The sequence below is a fragment of the Capricornis sumatraensis genome, chromosome 5, assembly GCF_032405125.1.
Source record: "Capricornis sumatraensis isolate serow.1 chromosome 5, serow.2, whole genome shotgun sequence".
Classification (NCBI taxonomy): domain Eukaryota; kingdom Metazoa; phylum Chordata; class Mammalia; order Artiodactyla; family Bovidae; genus Capricornis; species Capricornis sumatraensis.
This window is the reverse complement of record NC_091073.1, coordinates 59,822,134-59,846,849: the sequence shown is the minus strand read 5'-3', so window position 1 is coordinate 59,846,849 and position 24,716 is coordinate 59,822,134. Positions and strand designations below refer to the sequence as shown.

The 24,716-nt window shown below is 37.4% G+C and overlaps 1 pseudogene; it reads left to right on the top strand.

Moving 5' to 3' along the window:
* Nucleotides 1-22,760: 22,760 nt before the first annotated feature.
* On the top strand, nt 22,761-23,999 carry LOC138080440 (small ribosomal subunit protein eS1-like; annotated as a pseudogene).
* Nucleotides 24,000-24,716: the final 717 nt, after the last annotated feature.

The window sequence follows — 24,716 nt, the reverse complement described above, 5'->3', positions numbered from 1 at the left end:
ATAGAAAAATTACTCCAGTTGAGAAAACTTCTTTCATAAATCACTTCTCTTGATGAAATATAGTTATCACTTGGGCACTCATAGCATAGAAGAAGGCATTGAGCAGAGTGGAAGAGTGAAACAAAAATGAGTACACCTGATTGTGACACCACCTTGATTTTGACACTCCATGATGGTTAGAACTACATGATATATTCATTCTTAACAAGTTGCACTATTGATCTTCATTCAGCATATACAGAAAGGCTAGTAAATGCAGTTTTTCTAGGTTTGCACAAACATCATGGAGCTTCAGTTATTTCAAATTAGAATCTGAGTGTTCTTGTGAAACAGAAAACTCCTTAGGCTGTTGTATCACATGTTCAAAATATCTGGACTTTCCACTTTAGTGAAAAATTCTCAAGCCTATTTCTATTTTATCTGGATTTTAAATACCATGTCAAAGCAAGTGCTTTCTGGCTGGGAATGTATAGCTGTGCATTTTATAGAGTGTGTATTCTTATAGCTATTCATTGAGCTCTTAAATAACCTCTAATTTCCCCTAAAGTCAGGGAAAAGACAAAGGTGCCCACTCTCACCACTACTATTCAACATAGTTTTGGAAATTTTAGCCACAGCAGTCAGACAAGAAAAAGAAATAAAAGGAATCCAGATTAGAAAAGAAGTAAAACTCTCACTGTTTGCAGATGACATGATCCTCTACATAAAAAACCCTAAACACTCCATCAGAAAATTACTAGAGCTAATCAATGAATATAGTAAAGTTTCAGGGTATAAAATTAACACACAGAAATCCCTTGCATTCCTATACACTAACAATGGGAAAACAGAAAGAGAGAAATTAAGGAAATAATTCCATTCACCATTGCAATGAAAAGAATGAAATACTTAGGAGTAAACCTACCTAAAGAAACATTATATATATATATATATATATATATATATATATATATATATATAACTATAAAACACTGATGAAAGAAATCAAAGATGACACAAATAGATGGAGAAATATACCATGTTTGTGGATCAGAAGAATCAATATAGTGAAAATGAGTTTACACCCCAAAGCAATCTATAGATTCATTGCAATCCCTTTCAAGCTACCAATGGTATTTTTCAGAGAACTAGAACAAATAATTTCACAATTTGTATGGAAATACAAAAAAATCTCACATAGCCAAGGCAATCTTGAGAAAGAAGAATGGAACTGGAGGAATAGACCTGCCTGACTTCAGACTATACTAAAAAGCAAGTCATCAAGACAGTATGGTACTGGCACAAAGACAGAAATACAGATCAATGGAACAAAATAGAAAGTCCAGAGATAAGCCCATGCACCTATGGACACCTTATCTTTGACAAAGGAGGCAAGAGTATACAAAGGAGAAAAGGCAATGTCTTTAAGAAGTGGTGCAGGGAAAACTGGTTAACCACTTGTAAAAGAATGAAACTAGAATACTTTCTAACACCATACACAAAAATAAACTCAAAATGGATTAAAGACCAGAAACTATAAAACTCCTAGAGAAAAACATAGGCAAAACACTCTCTGATGTAAATCATAGAGGATCCTCTATGACCCACCACCCAGAATACTGGAAATAAAAGCAAAAATAAATGGGACCTAATTAAACTTAAAAGCTTTCACACAATGAAGGAAACTATAAGCAAGGTGAAAAGACAGCCTTCAGAATGGGAGAAAACAATAGCAAATGAAACAACTGACAAGAATTAATCTCAAAAATATACAAGCAGCTCATGCGACACAATTCCAGAAAAATAAATGACCCAATCAAAAAAATGGGCCAAAGAACTAAACAGACCTTTCTCCAAAGAAGACATACAGATGACTAACAAACAGATGAAAAGATGCTCAACATCACTCATCATCAAAGAAATGCAAATCAAAACCACAATGAAGTGCCATCTCACACCGATCAGAATGGCTGCTATCAAAAAGTCTACAAACAATAAATGCTGGAGAGGGTGTGGAGAGAAAGAAACCCTGTTACACTGTTGGTGGGAATGAAAACTAGGCCAGCCACTATGGAGAACAGTGTGGAGAGTCCTTAAAAAACTGGAAATAGAACTGCCATATGACCCAGCAATCCCACTACTGGGCATACACACTGAAGAAACTAGAATTAAAAGAGACACGTGTACCCCAGTGTTCATTGCAGCACTGTTTGCAATAGCTAGGACATGGAAGCAACCTAGATGCCCATTGTCAGATGAATGGATAAGAAAGCTGTGGTATATATACACAATAGAGTATTACTCAGCTATTAAAAAGAATGCATTTGAATCACTTCTAATGAGGTGGAAGAAACTGGAGCCTATTATACAGAGTGAAGTAAGTCAGAAAGAAAAACACCAATACAGTGTATTAATGCATATATATGGAATTTAGAAAGATGGTAATGATGACCCTATATGTGAGACAGCAAAAGAGACACAGATGTAAAGAACAGACTTCTGGTCTCTGTGGGAGAAGGCGAGGGTGGGATGATTTGAGAGAATAGCATTGAAACATGTATATTATCATATGTGGAATAGATTTCCAGTCCAGGTTTGATGCATGAGACAGGATATTCAGGGCTGGTGTGCTGGGATGACCCTGAGGGATGGGATGGGGAGGGAGGTGGGAGGGGGTTTCAGGATGGGGAACACATGTACACCCATGGCTGATTCATGTCAATGTATGGCAAAAACCACTACAATATTGTAAAGTAATTAGCCTCCAATTAAAATAAATAAATTTTTTAAAAGTACATTACAAACTTAAGATTCATTTAATTCTTACAACAGCCAACAACCACATGAAGTGGGTAGTACTTATACTCATGTTGCAGTGCAGATGATAATGCCAAAGCTGATACAGACAAAACCCAAATTCAAGCAAATTTTGCTGTCAATATTGGCAGATAAATCCAGGTCTTTCTGACTCCAAAGCCAGACAGACTTCACTGAAGGAAATATTATGAGGCCAATTTGGGAATTTATTGAAGGGAATAGCAGATAAAGAAATTTTAGAATATCCTTTGCACTGAAATTTAATTGAATATCTATTTAATCACTCAGACACTTACATTGCTTTGTAACGAAGCTTTGGCCAAGTGCTCCTATCAAATGACTCAGCTGCTTTATTGGAAGTTCAGTCTAACACAAAGGCATATCTGTAAGCAGTATAGAAAAATGTAATATAAGGTCAGTCACATTTTGTTATAAAGAGAGAAAAAGGGCTTGGTAAATTGCTGACTTTGTATGTTCTCTACTGTTTAACACTCCTTCTTTGCTTCATTCATCCCATTACTTCTTTGCCAAACTTTACTGAGCTCACCCTAGCCCACCACCCTATAACAGGTGCATCTGGCTCTGTTTACTCAGTATCAAGTTCATGAAGTAAACAGAGCCAGATGCCCCTGTTCTAGGGTGGTAGACTGGGGTAAGCTCAGTAAAGTTTGGCAAAGAAGTAGTGGGATGAATGAAGCAAAGGAATAGATAGCAGATTTCTGGACCACAAGAAGTGTCTTTCTTGTCTTTAAATCCTCACTGTCTATTCTGGTGTTTGATATATATTAAAATACTCAACAGTATTGTAGGAATATATGAATGGATGAATCAACCAAATCAATGAGCTTCAGTCTGGTTATCTTAAATGTCTCCTAGGAAAGAAAAGTCAGGCAATTTACTCATTGGGTGAGTGATCAGTAAGTGAGTGATATAGGTCTAGCTTAAGAATTGTAAATTCTTTCAATGTTTCTAATTAAATGATAAAGCAAGAAAAAGAAAATTTACACATCAACAAATGCTTATCATCATGAAAGATATCAAATCTGCTAAAATAGATTTTTTTCCTCTAGATTTAGAAAGAATATTTATACAGGTTTCTCTCATGGAGAAATCCACATTGAATTTACTTCATCAGTGAAAAATAACCTACTTTAAATATGTGCATTGGATAAGAATGTTACATGTAAGGCTTTGTTGAAATTTTTCTAGGTATATATCTATATTTTAAGATGCTATGCCTGTTACTGTGATTTCCAAATTTTCTGCCATCTGTTGCTATTGCATTTAACCTACAGAGAATTTTGGAAGCTTGCAGACCAATTAAAACTCTATAATTATCAGCTAAAATGATATTATCTTTAAATACTTTTTAAAGGCAACTTCTTGAACTACATTTCTATTTTTTTCTATTTTTTCTTTTACATAACTTTGTAAAGATTGTGTTTGAGGAAAGGTTATTTTTCTGTAATTCCATAACTTTTCAGGATATCAGTCCTACAGCCAACATGAGAGTTCTCACTCCAAAAGGTACAGATTATTATCTCATTAGAACTAAGAATTTCTAAAGTATTGTTTGCTTATTTAGCAGAGCAGATAAGGAATGTAGACCATATATTTCACAAGCTAACTCTCTGAGATAAAAGAAGACAAATATATATTTGACAAATATATTTATTTTAACAGTTTCATTGAAGTATAATTAAAACAATAATTTGAATATATTTAAAGTATATAATCTGATATTTTAACACACACACACATATATATATCATATGATATGTGATATCACACACTTATTTGATATATGTATGAGATCCTTACTGCAATCAAGACATTAAACATATTTTAATGTCTTTTTGCTTTTAAACCATACTATTTTTACTAACTTTTGTTCTGAATTCTCTTTTCATTCTTCCTTCTCCTTCCTAGAGCCATTTTCAGGGCATTTGTTTAAGACATTTTTCTTTACTGGCATTCTATGTATATGAGCTGTTTCAGCTGGTAAGGAATCTGCCTGCAATGCAGGAGACCCCAGTTCAATTTCTGGGTCAGGAAGATCCCCTGGAGAAGGGAAAGGCTACCCACTCCAGGGCTCTGGCCTGGAGAATGATGGACTGTATAATCCATGGCAATGCAAAGAGTTGGACACAACTGAGCAACTTTCACTGTCACTTTCTTTCACTGGTTTTGAATTGTCTTAACACATCATTTAACTAAGGGTGTTCGCTCCTTATTGCTGCATCTATACTTGAAGTTGATTTTTTTTTTTTTGAACTTTCTATTTTATTTCTGGGCTTCCCTGATGGCTTAGACAGTAAAGAATCCACCTGCACTACGGGAGACCTGGGTTCAACCCCTGGGTGGGGAAGATCCCTGGAAGAAGGTATGGCAATCCACTCAGTATTCTTGCTTGGAAAATCCCCATGGACAGAGGTGCCTGGTGGGCTACAGTCCATTGGGTCTCAGAGTTGGACACAACTGAGCACCTTAGCACAGAGCTAAGTTTTATTTCTAGTCTTTTGTTCTTTCAGGGAACATCCATAGGTGTCCAAAAACAGCCTGCAATTTTATCAATCAAATCTTTAGTCAGAACTCTATGAGTTATGAAGATACAGATAATGTGTTGTACTCAAATGACAGAATAGACCAGATGGTTTGGCATCTGAGGCCTTGATAAGTCTGTGGTAATCATGACTCTGGTCTTTTTATAGCACCTTCTATTGTCCTGGCTGTTTAAGGTATAGGTTAAATTTGATTTTCTGTTTTAACTGCTCATTCTTCTACTTACTGACTTTGTTATATACTACACCTCCTGGTACCATCTGGCTTCCCTTCCCTTAAAATAAAAGTTTGAGAATTACCATGGGCCATCTCAGGGCAATGTCTCAATATACGACATGTTACCCTTTACTGTGACACTCAGATCTGGATGTATTGTTCTAAGGTATCATAAGATAGCATATAGGCCGACAGTATTAGTTTGGATTGCTAGTGTAAAAGAAGCCCTTTTAGTTAGCTTAGTTGCAGGACATTTTCTTTCCTTTATCTTGCCTCAGAACCTTGGCACATCCTCTTCTTTTTGCCTATAATAATTTTCATACAGATAATACCCACTCTTCCATCCATCAGGTGTATGTTTAGTAAATAAAAGTAAATAATAAGTACCCAGTGGGGATATAAGTTTAAATTTAACTTTCTTTACTTCAGTCTGAGTTGTGTCCCTATAATATTGTAATTTTTGAGACAATCTGGTATTTACCTATATATTAATTATAATATCTAATTATTTATTTCTTCATTGTGTCTGTTTGTTGTGACTATCTATCTATCTGAATGAATTGTGTCTATTTTAACTGTTATATTTTCAGTTCCTAGCACAATGTGTGGTACAGAGTGGATGCTAATAAAATAACTATAAATGAATCAATGAATAAATTCATAATTACATTGAGAAAATTAATTTCCTAACTAAAGACTCATACTAAAGAATCAAATAAATTATAGGATTTCTTCATATGGATGATAGAAATAAAATTTGTAAGACTTCATTATAAATCCTGTCTATGTTTTACTGGTTATTTGCCATACTGTTCCTAGAGAGTTAGAGAGAAAATGATAACTATTTCTCTAAACTGAGCATTTCTCTCTAACATACATCTTATATTCCAGACCTGTAGACAGAAAGACAGTAATGGAAATGGAAAACTTACCTCTTAAATAATGGGCTCGGATGTTTTTTTTGGAACAACAAATCCACTTGATGGATAGTTGCACCTCATCTGTAATGATTTATCCAATGTTTGTTAGACAATCTTTCTGCAGATTGGTACAGAACTTTGGAAAGTTTTTAGACTTGTAGTTTGTCATTCAGTTCAAAGAGGTAGACTGTGTAGACGGCTGTTAGAAGTTATTCTTGGTAGCATTTTATTTAAAGTCACATATTGTTAGGTTTTGAAATAATGAAATTATTTTTATTTTAGTCTTGAATTTTTGGCAGAAACTGATTTGTTTACTTACAGATCCCTTTTTTTCTCCTGTAATAATGGAATTCTTCTTTGCCTTTCCACTGCCCTCCAGGATTACCTATTTCCTTCTTGCTACCTCCACTGAATATTTAGTTATACCTCAGTATACAGTAATGAAAAAGCCATGGATTTTACTTGCAAACAATTTTTTTTTTCTGCAGAAGTCTGCTGTTTTCCATAAAAGAGCAAACCTCAATTTAACAACTCAGAATTATCTTGGAAAATTCAGTAACAGATATTCACCATATAGTGCTAGTGCATTTCAGTGTCATTGCAAAGCCCTATAGGATCTGATGAGTTTTGAGATATAAATGCTACAGTTTATAACCTTTTATTTTTTTATGCTTCTAGTGAGGCTATCCCCCTGCTCTTGACAGTCTCTTTATACAGAACTGGAGTAGGACATAGAATACTCCATGTTCTTGGTAAGATCAATTTTATCACCATCAGGGACACTCCCAGCTTACCACTATAAGCTGCTTGAGAACTGTCGCAAGAGAGAAACTAAAATAGAAAATTTTCCCTAAGAGAATGACTCCATGATGTCTCCCTTTTCTATTTACTTTAGTCAACACACTTAAGAGTCCAAGGCTTACAGGCATCTTTCATTACCCAGAATCTCTTTACCATCGAGCTCTACATAGTCCATAAACAGACCCTCAGTTTTGCTCTGATTGGAAGCTGGCTTCCTCTGCAGCCATCTAAGGTGGTGGCATTCTACAGACTACTAATGATGTGTTAAATTCACCTGTCTTTTTTCCTCCTGTTCTTTCAACCTCTATAAAAAGCCCACGTTTGATTCTCACCTCCTTGTTCCAGTTTGATTACACCTCCTTGTTCCAGTCATCTTTATTCCTAGTGGTCCTTTATCCTTACTTAACAATGGTAATAGCAAATGTTTCAAGATCTTGTTCTTCACCATTATTCCCATTCTCAACCTGAGTAATTTCAACTTCATGTACACTATTCTTATAATAAATGTAATACTCTGACATTAATTTCTTGACCTGCTTACTTCTATGATTTTATCCCACCACTTACCACAACAAAATAATCTAATGAATTCCAGATTTGTGGTATGCAATAACTTTTTTTTGTTGTTCAGTCTCCCAGTCATGCCCAACTCTGTGACACCATGAACTGCAGCACAACAGGCCTCCCTGTCCGTCACCATCTCTCGAAGTCTGCCCAAGTTTATGTCCTTTGCATCCATGATACTATCCAGCCACCTCACCCTCTTGACACCCTTGCTTCTGCCCTCAATCTTTCCCAGCATCAGGGGATTTTCCAGTAAGTCGGCTGTTTGCATCAGGTTGCCAAAGTATGGGAGCTTCAGCTTCAGTATCAGTCCTTCCAATGAGTATTCAGGGTTCTTTTTTTCTTGAGTGACTAGTTTGATCTCCTTGTTGTTCAAGCGACTCTCAGGAATCTTCTCTGGCACCACAGTTCAAAGGCATCAATTGTTTGGTGCTCAGACTTTTTCTTTTAATTTAATTTTTAAAAATTTATTTATGTTTTATTGAAGGATAATCACTTTACTGAATTTTGCTGTTTTCTGTCAAACCTAAAAATGAATCAGCCATAGGTATACATATATCCCCTACCTTTTGAAACTCCCTCCCATCTCCTTCTCCATCCCACCCCCTTGCTTGATTCAGAACCCCGGTTTGAGTTTCCTGAGCCATACAGCAAATTCCCATTGGATATCTATTTTACATATGGTAATATAAGTTTCCATGTTACTCTTTCCATACATCTCACCCTCGAATTCCCTCTCCCCATGTCCATATGTCTGTTCTCTATCTCTGTTTCTCCATTGTTGCCCTGTAAATAAATTCTTTACTACCGTTTTCCTAGATTCCCTATATATGCATTAGAATATGGTATTTATCTTTCTCTTTCTGACTCACTTCACTCTGTATAATAGGTTCTAGGTTCATCCACCTCATCAGAACTGACTCAAATGTGTTCCTTTTTAAGGCTGAGTATGTTCCACTGTGTATATGTACGACTTCTCTATCCATTCATCTATTGGAAATCTAGGTTGCTTCCACGTTCTAGATATTGTAAATAGTGCTGCAATGAACGATGGGATACCCATGTCTCTTTCAATTTTGCTTTCCTCAGATTTTCTCTTTCCTTTGGCTTCCTAGGTGTGGGATTGCTGGGTCATATGGTGGTTTTATTCCTAGTTTCTTAAGGAATCTCCATACCATCTTTCATACTGGCTGTATAAGTTTACATTCCCACCAACAGAGCAAGAGCATTTCCTTTTCTCCACACCCTCTTCAGCATTTATTGTTTGTAGAATTTTTGATGATGGCCATTCTGACTGGTGTGAGATGATATCTCATTGCAGTTTTGATTTACATTTCTCTAATAATGAATGATGTTGAGAGTCTTTTCATGCGTTTGTTAGCCATCTGTATGTCTTTTTTGGAGAAATGTCTTTTTGAGTCTTTTTCCCACTTTTTCATTGGTTTGTTTGTTTTTCTGGTATTGAGTTGTATGAACTGTTTATATATTTTGAAAATTAATCCTTTGTCAGTTGTTTCACTTGCTATTATTTTCTCCCAGTCTAAGGGTTGTCTTTTCACCTTGATTATAGTTTCCTTTGCTGTGCAAGGCTTTTAAGTTTAATCAGGTCCCACTTGTTTACTTTTGTTTTTATTTCCATTACTCTAGGAGGTGGGTCATGGAGAATCTTGCTTTGATTTATGTCATAGACTGTTCTGCCTATGTATTCCTATAAGAGTTTTATAGTTTCTGGCCTTACATTTAGGTCTTTAATTCATTTTGAGTTTATCTTTGTGTATCGTGTTAGGAAATGTTCTAATTTCATCCTTTTACATGTAGCTGTCCAGTTTTCCCAGGACCATTTATTGAAGAGGCTGTCTTTGCTTTATTGTATATTCTTTCAAAAATAAGGTCAAAAATAAGGTACCCATAGGTGTATGGGTTTATTTCTTGGCTTTCTATGTTGTTCCACTGGTATATATTTCTGTTTTTGTGCCAGTACCATAGTCTCTTGATGACTGTAGCTTTGTAGTGTAATCTGAAGTCAGGAAGGTTGACTCCTCCAGCTCCATTCTTCTTTCTCAAGACTGCTTTAACTATTCGGGGTCTTTTGTTTTTCCATATGAATTGTGATTTTTTTGTTGTTGTAGTTCTGTGAAAAATGCCATTGGTAATTTGATAGGAATTGCATTACATCTGTAGATTGCATTTGGTAGTATAGTCATTTTCACAGTATTGATTTTTTCTACCCAGGAACATGGAATATCTCTCCATCTGTTTATGTCATCTTTGATTTCTTTCATTAATGTCTTATAATTTTCTGTGTACAGTTCTTTTGTCTCCTTAGGTAGGTTTTTTCTTAGATATTTAATTCTTTTTGTAGCAATGGTGAATGGGATTGATTCCTTAACTTCCCTTTCTGATTATTCATTCTTGGTATATAGAAATGCAAGTGATTTCTGTGTATTGATTTCATTTCCTGTAACTTTGCTAAAATCACTGATTAGCTCTAGTAATTTTCTGATATTATCTTTAGGGTTTTCTATGTACAGTATCAGGTCACCTGCAAACAGTGAGAGCTTTAGTTCTTCTCTTCCAGTCTGGATTCCCTGTATTTATTTTTCTTCTCTGATTGCTGTACTAGGACTTCCAGAACTATGTTGAATAATAGTGGTGAAAGTGGACACCCATGTCTTGTTCCTGATCTTAGGGGGAATGCTTTCAGTTTTTCACCATTGAGAATAATGTTTGCTGTAGGTTTATCATATATGGCCTTTACTATGTTGAGGTAGATTCCTTCTATGCCCATTATTTGATGAGTTCTTATCATAAATCGGTGCTAAATTTTGTCAAAGGCTTTTTCTGCATCTACTGAGATTATCATATGGTGTTTAGCTTTCAATTTGTTGATATGGTGTATCACATTGATTGATTTGCATATATTGAAGAATCCTTGCATCCGTAGAATAAACCCAACTTGATCATAGTGTGTGAGCTTTTTGATGTGTTGCTGAACTTTATTTGCTAAAATTTTGTTGAGGATTTTTGCATCTATGTTCATCAGTGATATTGGCCGGTAGTTTTCTTTTCTTGTGTTGTCTTTGTTTGGTTTTGGTATTAGGGTGATGATAGCCTCGTAGAATGAGTTTGGAATTGTTCCTTCCTCTGTAATTTTTTGAAAGAGTTTTAGAAGGATAAGCACTAGCTCTTCTCTAAATGTTTGATAGAATTCTCCTGTGAAGCCGTCTAGTCCTGGGCTTTTGTTTCTTGGGACATTTTTGATCACAGCTTCAATTTCAGTGCTTGTAATTGGGTTGTTCATAGTTTTTATTTCTTCCTGGTTCAGTCTTGGAAGATTGAACTTTTCTAAGAATCTGTCCATTTCTTCCAGGTTATCTATTTTATTGTCATATAATTGTTCATAATAGTCTCTTATAATCCTTTGTATTTCTGCATTGTCTGTTGTAACCTCTCCTTTTTCATCTGTAATTTTGTTGATTTGATTCTTCTCTTTTTTTCTTGATGAGTCTGGCTAAAAGCTTATCAATTTTGTTTATCTTCTCAAAGAAACAGCTTTTAGTTTTATTACTATTGTTTATTTCATTTCTTTTTCATTTATTTCTGCTCAGATCTTTATGATTTCTTTCCTTCTACTAATTTTGTTTGTTTGTTTTTTTCTTCTTTTTTCCAGTTGTTTCAGGTATAAAGTTAGGTTGTCTATTCGATGTTTTTTCTTGTTTCTTGAGGTAGGATTGTATTGCTATAAAACTTCCCTCTTAGAACTGCTTTTGCTTCATCCCATAGGTTTTGAGGTGTCGTTTTCATTATCATTTGTTTCTAGAAAATTTTTGATTTCCCTTTTGATTTCTTCAGTAACCTGTTGGTTATTTAGAAACGTGTTTTTTAATATCTATGTGTTTGTGTTTCTTGCAGTTTTTTCTTTTCTTGTAATTGCTATCTAGTATCATAGCATTAAGGTCAGAGAAGATGCTTGATATGATTTCAGTTTTCTTAAATTAACTGTGATTTGATTTGTGACCCACGATGTGGTCTATCCTGGAGAATGTTCCATGTGCACTTGAGATAGTGGTGTATTATTCTGCATTTGGATGGAATGTCCTGAAGATATTGAGATCCATCTCATCTAATGTATCATTTAAGACTTGTGTTTCCTTATTAATCTTCTATTTTGATATCTGTCCATTGGTATGAGTTGGGTATTAAAGTCTCCTACTATTTTTGTGTTACTGTCAATTTCTCCTTTTGTGTCTGTTAGTGTTTGTCTTATGTATTGAGGTGCTCCTAATGTTGGGTGCATAGATATTTACAATTGTTATATCTTTCTCTTGGACTGATCCCTTGATCATTATGAAGTGCCCTTCCTTATTTCTTGTAATCTTCTTTATTTAAGATCTATTTTGTCTGATACGAGGATTGTTAGTCCAGCTTGCTTTTGTTTACCATTTGCATGGGATGTATTTTTCCAACCTCTCACTTTCAGCCTATCAGTGTCCTGAGGTATGAAGTCGGTTTCTTGTAGACAGCATATATATGGGTCTTTTTTTGTATTCATTCAGCCACTCTGTGTCTTTTGGTTGGAGCATTTAATCCATTTACATTTAAGGTAATTATTTTTATATATGTTCCTATTGTTATTTTCTTAAGTGTTTGGGGTTGATTTTGTAGATCTTTTTTCTTCTGTTGTATTTCTTGACTATATTAAGTCCCTTTAATGTTTGTTGTAAAGCTGTTTTGGTGGTAATGAATTCTCTTAACTTTTGCTTGTCTCAGTTCAGTTCAGTCGCTCAGTTGTGTCCCACTCTTTGTGACCCCATGAATTGCAGCATGCCACGTGTCCCTGACCATCACCAACTCCCAGAGTTCACCCAAACTCTTGTCCATCAAGTCGGTGATGCCATTTACCATCTCATCCTCTGTCATCCCCTTATCCTCCTGCCCCCAATCGTTCCCAGCATCAGTCTTTTCCAAAGAGTCAACTCTTCGCATGAGGTGGCGAAAGTAATGGAGTTTCAGCTTTAGCATCTGTTATTCCAAAGAAATCCCAGGACTGATCTCCTTTAGAATGGACTGGTTGGATCTCCTTGCAGTCCAAGGGACTCTCAAGAGTCTTCTCCAACACCACAGTTAAAAGCATCAATTCTTCGGCACTCAGCTTTCTTCACAGTCCAACTTTCACATTCATACATGACCACTGAAAAAACCATAGCCTTGACTAGATGGACCTTTGCTGGCAAAGTAAGTCTCTGCTTTTCAATATGCTGTCTAGGTTGGTCATAACTTTCCTTCCAAGGAGTAAGCGTCTTTTAATTTCATGGCTGCAATCACCATCTGCAGTGATTTTGGAGCCCCCCAAAATAAAGTCTGACACTGTTTCCACTGTTTCCCCATCTATTTCCCATGAAGTGGTGGGACCAGATGCCATGATCTTCATTTTCTGAATGTTGAGCTTTAAGCCAACTTTTCCACTCTCCTCTTTCACTTTTATCAAAAGACTTTGTAGTTCTTCTTCACTTTCTGCCATAAGGGTGGTGTCATCTGCATATCTAAGGTTATTGATATTTCACCCAGCAATCTCAATTCCAGCTTGTGCTTCATCCAGCCCAGCGTTTCCCATGATGTACACTGCATATAAGTTAAATACGCAGGGTGATAATATACAGCCTTGACATACTCCTTTTCCTATTTGGAACCAGTCTGTTGTTCCATGTCCAGTTCTAACTGCTGCTTTCTGACCTGCATGTCGGTTTCTCAAGAGGCAGGTCAGGTGGCCTGTATTCCCACCTCTTTCAAAATTTTCCACTGTTTATTGTGATCCACACAGTCAAAGGCTTTGGCATAGTCAATAAAGCAGAAATAGATGTGTTTCTGGAACTCTCTTGCTTTTTCCATGATCCAGTGGATGTTGGCAATTTGATCTCTGGTTCCTCTGCCTTTCCTAAAACTAGCTTGAACATCAGGGAGTTCATGGTTCATGTATTGCTGAAGCCTGGCTTGGAGAATTTTGAGCATTACTTTACTAGCGTGTGAGATGAGTGCAACTGTGCAGTAGTTTGAGCATTCTTTGGCATTGCCTTTCTTTGGGATTGGAATGAAAACTGACCTTTACCAGTCCTGTGGCCACTGCTGAGTTTTCCAGATTTGCTGGCATATTGAGTGCAGCACTTTCACAGCATCATCTTTCAGGATTTGAAATAGCTCAACTGGAATTCCATCACCTCCACTAGCTTTGTTCGTAGTGATGCTTTCTAAGGCCACTTCACATTCCAGGATGTCTGGCTCTAGGTGAGTGATCACACCATCATGATTATCTGGGTCATGAAGATCTTTTTTGTACAGTTCTTCTGTGTATTCTTGCCACCTCTTCTTAACATCTTCTGCTTCTGTTAGGTCCATACTATTTCTGTCCTTTATCAAGCCCATCTCTGCATGAAATGTTCCCTTGGTATCTCTAATTTTCTTGAAGAGATCTCTTGTCTTTCCCATTCTGTTCTTTTCCTCTATTCCTTTACATTGATCACTGAGGAAGGCTTTCTTATCTCTCCTTGTTATTCTTTGGAACTCTGCGTTCAAATGCTTATATCTTTCCTTTTCTCCTTTGCTCTTTGCTTCTCTTCTCTTCATTGCTATTTGATTGTCTAAAAAGCTTTTTATTTTTCCATCAGTTTTGAATGAGATCCTTGCTGGGTACAGTAATCTTTGTTGCAGATTTTTCCCTTTTAGAACTTTAAATATATCCTGCCATTTCCTTCTGGCCTGCAGTTTCTGTTGAAAGATCAGCTGTTAAGCATATGGGGTTTCCCATGTATGTTACTTGTTGCTTATACCTTACTGATTTTAATATTTCTTTTTTGTGTTTGGTCTTTGTTAGTTTGATTATATGTGTCTTGGCATGTTTCTCCTTGGGTTTATCTTGTATGGGACTCTTTGTACCTCTTGGACTTGATTGACAATTTCCTTTTCCATGTTGGGGAAATTTTCAACTATAATCTCCAAACATTTTCTCATACACTTTCTTTTTCTCTTCTTCTTCTGGGACCCCCCCATAATTTGAATGTTTGTGCATTTGATATTGTCCCAGAGGTCTCTGAGACTGTCCTTAGCTCTTTTCATTCTTTATACTTCAATCTGCTCTTCAGAAGTTATTTCCAGCGTTTTATCTTCCAGCTCACTGATTGGTTCTTCTGCTTCAAATATTCTGCTATTGATACCTTTAGAGTATTTTTAATTTCAGTAATTGTGTTGTTTGTCTCTGTGTGTTTATTTAATTTTTCTAGGCCTTTGTTAATTGATTATTGCATTTTCTCCATTTTGTTTTCAAGGTTTTTGATCATGTTTACTATTATTATTCTGAATTGTTTTTCAGGTAGTTTGCCTATTTCCTCTTCATTTATTTGGACTTCTGTGTTTCTAGTTTGTTCTTTTATTTGTGCTGTATTTGTCTGATTTTTCATTATTATTTTTTTTAAGTTCTTGTGTTTGAGGTCTCCTTTCCCAGGCTTCAAGGAGAGTTGAATTCTTACCTTGAAGAAGGTTGAATTCTTTCTTCCTTTTGGTTTCTTCCCTCCAGTGGTTTGTGTAAGCTTCCTATGGGGTTAGATTTGTTTATTTGTTTTTCCTCTGATGGCCAAGGCTGAGTGAGATGGTAATCCTGTCTGCTGATGATTGGGTGTGTATTTTTGTTTTGTTTATTGTTTAGATGAGGGTGCTACTGGTGATTGGGTAATGCATGGTCTTCAAGTGGTTTCCTTTATGTGAGTTCTCACTATTTGATACTCTCTAGGGTTAGTTCTCTGGTAGTCTATGGTTTTGGAGTCAGTGCTCCTATTTCAAAGGCTCAGGGCTTGATCTTTTGTCAGGAACAAAGATTCCACAAGTGGTTGTTTTTGGCATTAAGTTAGATTAAAACAAATATCCAAAAACAAGAAAACAAAGATGAACCCCCGACAAATGGCAGTTACAAAATCGGGCACTAATAATTAAAATATTGGAGTATACACATGTACATATACACCCATGAACAAAGTGAAAACAGTCCAACAAAAATAAAGTGCCATAGACTGACCTGGTGAAAAAAGGAAATCAAAAATTATATTTACTAGTAAAGAACAAAACTAACTTCAGCACAGACTGGAAAACAACACTAAAGAAAGGTGCCAAGTGGGGGAATAAAGCAATGAAAACAAAACTAACAAATATGTTGAGAGGAAAGGAAAGAAAAGAAAGAATGAATAGATATGCAAAGTTAAGTAGAGGTAGATGAAGATTTATCTATATTAAAGATTAGCTTCAAGAGGAAAAGAATAGTAGGAAAGGCAAACAAAGGAATAAATGTAGAAAAAAATAATAATAGGTTAAAAAATTAAAATTAAAAAAAGAGAAAAGAAAAAAAAAGAGGAAACTTCCACAGAACTGCAAAAGCCCAATGTAGAGGCAGACGTTTATAACAACAATAATAAATGTGACTGAGGCGGGGAATAAAGCTCAAAAGCTTAATTGGATTTCTTAGCGCCAATAAAATCGACAACTACAAAAGAGGGGGAAGAAAAGGAAAGAGGAAAGAGAAAAGAAAAAAATATACAAAAGAATCTACATAAAAAGTAAAAAAGAATAAGAAATGGTTTTCTTGAGTCACTGTTGTCAGCGTCCCTTCCCTCGCTGGTAGTCACAGTCCACCTCACCTCCCTAGGATGCCCTCCAACACTGTGCTGATCTCTGGACCTGCTGTGAGGGCAGCTCAGATTCTAATCTGGTCCTACTCCTTTGTGTTCTTGCCTCCAATATCCACAGCTATCAGAGTCAGTGTGTTTTCTTTTGTGGGAGCTCTCAATGGTCTTTCATATCTTCCATCAACACAGTCTGCTTAGTTGATAGTGTGGATTTAATCTGCAGCTTGTACAGCTGGTGGTAAGGTTTTGGGTCTTCCTCCTTAGCCACACTGCCCCTGGGTTTCAACTGTAGTTTTATTTCCACCTCTACATGTGGGTCGTCCACTGGGGTTTAGCTCCTGAGGCTGCCCTGGAGGGCTTGGGTTTGCCGCTGTGAGGGCCAGGTGTGGAGGTGGTGCAGCTGCTTGGGTTACAGGGGTTCTAACAGCATGAGGTACTCAGGGGGTTGGCGGCTAGGGCAGCAGGAGATATAGTGCCCTAGAAGGGTATGGCATCCAGTATTGTCCAGTAGGATCCAATATTCTTCCCTGGAGAATCCCCTCTCTGACAGAGAAGCCTGGCAGGCCACAGTCTACAGAGTCACAGAGTTGGATAGGACTGAAGCAATCCTGTGCACACAGACACGACTTTTTTTGCCTGTGGCAGCTCTGCCCCAGTGAGAGTTCAGCATGCAGGTGGCACAGCTGCTTGGCTTGCGGGGACCCTGGCAGTGCCAAGTGTGCGGGGGCTTGGACTGTTTCTGCTGCAGGAGTTATGGCCCTATCAGAGTCTTTTTTCACGCCTCTTGTAGCTGGTGATCAGAAGGCCTCTTTGGCCAGTCTTTCTCCATACCTCCGCCCATTCAGGCACTTAGAGGGCTCCCTTGCCTGGGGTCCTTCTCTGTTGTTCCTCATATCAGGCATATAGAGGCCCCCCCCTGGCTGGGGTCCTACTCTGTAGATCAGTGCATCAGGCACTTGAAGCGGCACCCTGGGTAGGGTCCTACTCTGTAGTTCCTTGCATCAGTTACTGAGAGGAGCACCCTGGGTGTGATCCTACTCTGTAGTTTAATATGTCAGGCATTTGATAGGCCAGACTCTCTACTGTTCAGCTGCTGATGCTGGAGTGTGGAGAGAGAGAGGCTATGGTGATGGCTCCACCCCCTGCATGTGACTCAGCAGTATCATCTTACTTCCATGATGGCCTAACTTTCATCCACCAGCATTTCCCACCATGATCTCCTTCCTCACATCCCCTCAGTCTTTCTCTCCATAGCGAACAGCAGCCCTCACCCTGGGAATGCTCCAAAATCCCTAAACTTCAGCTCCCAGCCACTGTGCCTTCCAGGAGACCAGCATTGCTGTCCAGGGTATGTATGGCTGCGGCAAGGACTGTCTGATTCTCATTCCATTTAGGCTGCCACAGATCAACTGTTTCATTTTCAGTCTTAAATGTTTCTCCTCTGATTCAGACAGTTGCCCCACTGTGGGGATCAGACTCCTGTTTCAGTTCCCCCACCAACCAAGGGCAGGTCCTGCCTTTCTAACTCTCCTGTTTTCCCCCTAGTTCCTTCGTCCTACGGAGCTTTGCCTGGTTCTATATATTTTTTTTCCACTGGTCAGGTACTCCTGTCTGCTCTCAGCTGGTGTTCTGCATGCACCTGGTGCTCAGCCTTCTTTACGGTTCAGCTATCACTACTGTACATGACCACTGGGAAGACCATGCTGCTGCTGCTGCTGCTGCTAGGTCGCTTCAGTTGTGTCCAACTCTTAGCAACCCCATGCACTGCAGCCAACCAGGCTCCTCTGTCCGTGGGATTTTCCAGGCAAGAGTACTGGAGTGGGTTGACATTTCCTTCTCCAGGGAAGACCACATAGCCTTGGCTATGTAGCCTTTGTCGGCAGAGTGATATCTCTGCTTTTCATCACATTGTCTGGATTTGTCATAGCTTTCCTGCCAAGAAGCAATCGTCTTCTGATTTCATGGCTGCAGTCACCATCTGCAGTGATTTTAGAGCCTAAGAAGAGGAAATCTGTCACTATATCCACCTTTTCCCTTCTAGTTGCCATGAGGTAATGGGGCCGGATGCTATGATCTTAGATTTTTTAATATTTAGTTTTAAGCTGGCTCTTTCACTTTCCTTTTTCACCCTCACCAAGAGGCTCTTTAGTTCCTCTTGCAATAACTACAACCCGTCTAAAATCTCAACTTGAAGTATCCCTGTCTTAGGCAACTAACCATATCTTTCTGTCTTATTGCTTTCTAGCGCCTAAATTTTGACTACTCATTACTCCAGTTTATTCTCTTTAGCCTTTCACTGTCACCCATGTTACATCCTCATTTCTTTTCTTATACCTAATAAGATTTCATGATTCACTTTTATAATTACTGTTTTGCATTTTTCTGTAATTATTTTTTAAATTTCTCTTTTCCTTTTGACAAAACTCCAAAACTTGTTAAATCAAACTCTCTACCTACTTGAGATATGCATCAGAACAGTATAACTGGAGAAAATAACAACCAAAATAACTTATCTCGCTTTGGGTTCTAAATCACAGAATTCAAGTGAGCCCCCAGTGCTGTTCAATAGTTCTATGACATTTTCGTAAACAATTTACATCCCTGTTCTTTGAGGATACATTTCAGAGCTTGTCTACTCTCTTTCAATCTTTGATCCCTCCTGCATCTCTATTCTCAGATGATAACCTATCTTATTAAATGAACAAAATAATTAAACTAATCAGAAAAGAACCTCTACATCTTCCTGTAAGTGAACTGTATATATACTACACTGTATATACTTCCTTTTCTTACATTACAAACAATGTGCTCTGCACCCAGCCTCCCTTTCCCACCTCCAATCCAAAGTCACTCTATTTGTGTACTGGATTCTATCCCTCATCACCTACTTAAAAATTTAATACTCCAACTATCATCCCACTCATTAAATCATCAGTATTTCTCACTGTGCTTCATTTCCATCACAATGGACATATCACCCATTTTAAAGCAACTATTATAAGTACAGATCCTGAAACTTTATCTTCTTCCCACAGGCTTCTCCTTTCTATTTACCTTTGTATTAGCACTTCTAGATAGAGTTGTGCATAGTCACTCTCCCCAGTTCCTTGTTTTCTAGGCTGTATCAAACCATTGCAGTCAGGCTCTATTTTCCATTACTCCACTGAAACCATTCTTATCAAGGTTACTGGTGATATCCCTGTTGTCAAAGTCAACGTGGCATTTGAAACTTCCAGTTTCATCTTCTCTCCTTAAACATTTCTTCACACCATATTCTCCAGAAATTTTTTGGAACACAATGACCACTCCTCCCAGTGTCTTGCTGGAATCTCCTCACCTTTACAGTTTCTAAGTTTTAAAGTGATCTCTCTCTTAGGCCTGAAACCTATTCTCTTCTGTCTAACCATTCATTCTCTAAGAGACCCTATCCATTGAATAAGGCTTTAAGTTTTGTTTCTATGTGCTGTGACTTCCAACATGTATCCTAAGGATTAACCCTTCTTTTGACTGTTACCACCAAATTCCTTCTTACTGTCTCTACTTAGATATCTAATAGTCATCTAAATTTGAGGTATCAAAAACTGAATCATTAACTCTACTTCTAAATCTCCTTCTTGAATTTTCATTATTGGACATCCAGTTTTTTCAGACCCAAAATGTAAAGTTATCTGGACTCCACACTTTCTCTTACATCTTCTTATAGCCTATTAGGCAATTTGGTGAGCTCTATCTTTAAACTACATAATTCACCCATTGTTTACTAATTGCCAAGGGTTTTGGAGAGAAAGCAAACAAACAAAAACATACACATGACATTTGAATTCTATGCTGCATGTATGATTTTCAAATTTGCATCATCTCTTAAATGGGAAATTAAGCCAAATGAGTAAAATTGTTGTAATTTAAATTCTAGTGTTATGGTAAATGAAACTAAATACAAAATTTAGTAAAATAAAATTTTTTCTCATTGTGAACATTTTTCAAAAATCTATCACCCTGTGGTATAATTGTTATTTCTACTCGGTAAAATAGAAAGTCTAGAACTAAAAACACTGTTATGTATTCTACTTATTTCCTATAATCTTCAAAGACTTATTAAAACTTCTTAGTAACCCAGATGCTGTCATCACAGTTTATATTAAGTGTCTAGGTGAGGTCTTACCTGATAAAGGAATTTATGGGAAAGCAATATTATAGGAAATGGTATATAATAGATTTATGAGTTCATGAAAGTAATTTTGTCATGGAGAAACTGCATAATCACAATGTTCTACTGGGATAAATCTTAGTGCCTCAGATAAATTGTCTTTTTGTTTATTTATGGCAGAGTCTATTGTTAAGGTAATAATTATATAGAACCATCATGCCTATATGGTGTGACCAAATCTTCCACTTAGGGCAAAGTCCTTTCTCTCTAGCCTGACAGTAAATAATCAATGGTTTCATACACAAAATTTCTGTTTCACCTGATTGCTCAACAATTGAATCTTACTCAGTGTGACTTTCCTAGAGTATTAGATTCAGTTCAGTTCAAAGACTCAGCTTGAATAAATGATAATTCTTACTGGGAAAATTCTAGATATGTAGTACAGAAACTTTGAAATGAATCCCTGAATAAAGGACCCTTAAATGTGTATCCAATTCAAATGATGATAAAACTCCATCTATACCCCACAATTGATTTTGCTGGACTCAGTTCTTTGAGAAAATGTTTCTTTTGTCTACAAGTTAAATATTTGGTTCAACTGTACTTTTCTATTTTCCCCATTTGCCACTCTATCCACTTTTGTGAAAGGTTAATAGGTGCAAAGAGCAATTCTCCCACATTTTTACAGTAGCCATACAGTGCAGCCTTCATGGCATCATACTAACACATGACTACAAGTCTTTCTTTTTTGTGGACAAATTAATCAAATAGAAGATTGAAGGAAAAAGAAAAACGTTAATTAATCAAGGATCCTGAATCATCACTGACATGAGAGATCTAAATTTGCTTTCACATCCATTATTTTCTATTCTTTGGAACATATATTCATTGAAATATTATAGCATACCAAAGAGTTAAGAAGATGCTTAAAAATTTTATGATTTACTAAGATATCCTGGTTCCAAATAGGAAAAGGAGTACATCAAGGCTGTATATTGTCACTGTGCTTATTTAACTTATATGCAGCATACATTATGAGAAATGCTGTGCTGGAAGAAGCACAAGCTGGAATCAAGATTGCTGGGAGAAATATCAATAACCTCAGGTATGCAGATGACATCACCCTTATGGCAGAAAGTGAAGAGGAACTAAAAAGCCTCTTGATGAAAGTGAAAGTGGAGAGTGAAAAAGTTGGCTTAAAGCTCAACATTCAGAAAATGAAGATCATGGCATCTGGTCCCATCACTTCATGGGAAATAGATGGGGAAACAGTGGAAACAGTGTCAGACATAAAGTTTTGGGCCTCCAAAATCACTGCAGATGGTGATTGCAGTCATGAAATTAAAAGACGCTTACTCCTTGGAAGGAAAGTTATGACCAACCTAGACAGAATATTAAAAAGTAGAGACATTCCTTTGCCAACAAAGGTCCATCTAGTCAAGGCTATGGTTTTTTAAGTAGTCATGTATGGATGTGAGAGTTGGACTGTGAAGAAAGCTGTGTTGAAGAATTGATGCTTTTAAACTGTGGTGTTGGAGAAGACTCTTGAGAGTCCCTTGGACTGCAAGGAGATCCAACCAATCCATTCTAAAGGAGATCGGTCCTGGGTGTTCTTTGGAAGGACTGATGCTAAAGCTGAAATTCCAGTACTTTGGCCACCTCATGCGAAGAGTTGACTCACTGGAAAAGACTTTGATGCTGGGAGGGATTGGGGGCAGGAGGAGAAGGGGACGACAGAAGATGAGATGGCTGGATGGCATCACCGACTCGATGGATGTGAGTCTGAGTGAACTTTGGGAGTTGGTGATGGACAGGGAGGCCTTGCGCTCTGCAATTCATGGGGTTGCCAAGAGTTGGACGTGACTGAGCGACTGAACTGAACTGAACTGAAGATATATACCTCTTTATAATCCATTAATGAACAAAACAAGACAAAAGTAAAATTTAATTGTTTTAATGACACAATTGTACAAATTATTGTTGCTTAGTTTAGGTAAAAGAATGTTGAGGGCTAAGGTATACTTTGAGTAACTTAATTCCTTATATTAATAAATATAAACTGTCTCTTTGGGCTTTTTGAGCATCACCATGGTAATTGGCAAGAACAAGCATCTTGTGAAAGTTGGCAAAAAGGGACCCAAGAAGAAAGTGGTTGACTGATTTTCTAAGAATGATTGGTATTATGTGAAGGCACTAGTGTTTTCCCAGTATTTCTTATCTGAAATACATATTTCTTATATGAAAACACCAGTCATGAGAACTCAAGGAACCCAAACAGTATCTGATGGCCTCAAGGGTCATGTTTTTGAAGTGAGCCTTCCTGTTCTGCAGAATGACGAAGTTGCATTTAGAAAATCCAGGCTAGTTACTGAGATTGTTCAGGGCAAAAACTGCCTTACTAATTTCCATGGAATGGATCTTTTTGATTTTTTTATTGAGCACTAAAGGATGGGTTGGGAACTGTCTCTCCAAGTTATGCCTCATTAGGCGTAAATTTATTCTAATAAAGCTTTCTAAGATAGCTTTCAGCACATTTTCTTTTTCTTAGAGCTCTGCTCTTGCTAGCAGTAGCCTCTTCAGGTCCACTGCTGAGTGGCTCCTCCCTGGAAGATAATTTCCTCTTTTTCTTGAGGACTCTCTTGTTTCCTGACTCTTCAGGGTGACTAACTGGTTCCTCTCTGGGCAAAGAGTTCTTCCTCTAGGGAAGACTTCATGGTGTGTATCTTGTTCACTCACTAAGTCGAGTCCAACTCTTTGCGATCCCATGGACTGCAACATGTCAGACTTCTCTGTCCTTCACCATCTCCTGGAGTTTGCTCAGATTCATGTTCATTGATTTGGTGGCACTCCCTTGATAAAATGTGGTCCATGATCTAAAACTAGCAGATCATGATTGAAGTTCATGTTGATGTTAAGACTATGGATGTTTACTTGCTTCGTCTGTTCTGTGTGGGTTTCACTGAAAAATGCAGCAATCATATCCTGAAGACTGCTTATGTCCAGCACCAGCAGGTCTGCTAGATCCACAGGAAGATGATGGAAATTGTGACCTGACAGGGGCAGACAAATGACTTGAAAGAGGTAGTCAATAAATTGATTCCAAACAGTATTGGAAAAGACATAGAAAAGACTCACTAATCTATTTATCCACTCCATAATGTCTTTGTTAGAAAAGTAAAAATGCTGAATAAGCCTAAGTTTCAATTGGGAAAATTCATGGAGCTATATGGTGAAGGCAATAGTTTTAGAAAAGCTACTGGGGATGAGAAAGGTGCTAAATTTAAATGTGGTGATGGATATAAGCCACTGGTCCAAGATTCTGTTTAAAATTCAGCCTTTTAATGATGACAAATAAAAGATCTTATTTGTGGTTAAAAAAAAGATGTAAACATAGAGTACTGAAAAGAAGATAGATATCTGAATTACTAATATAAACATACAACTTGATTGTTACTTGCTTGAGTGGTCACCAGGCACGGCGTTGCCCACAATTTAGCAGTTAGGTTATGCTATCATCTGTAAATGGACAACTCTAATCCTGTGTAATTTGGTGGCTGCTCCAGTCATTCACTTAATTTCAAATAGTTTGGTATGAAGGAAATGTAAATATTAGAAATTATTGCAAAATGATGTAAAATACCCCCTGATTTGTATTGGATTCTCCAGGCAAGAATACTGGAGTGGGTTTACCATCCCCTCCCCCAGGGGATCTTCCTGACCCAGGGATCTAACCTCCTTTTCTTATGTCTCCCGCATTGGCAGGCAGGTTCTTTACTACTACTACTGCCTCCTGGATAGCCCTACCAAGGTAAAGTGAAAGTGAAAGGACTCAGTCATGTCCTACTCTTTGTGACTCCATGAAGTGTAGCCCATCAGGCTCCTCTGTCCATGAAATTCTCCAGGCAAGAATATTGGAGTGGGTTGCCATGCTCTCCTCCAGGAGATGTTCCCAACCGAGTGATAGAACCCAGGTCTCCCACATCACAAGCAGATTCTTTACCATTTGAGCTACCTGGGAAGCTCCTACAAAGGTATAGATACTAT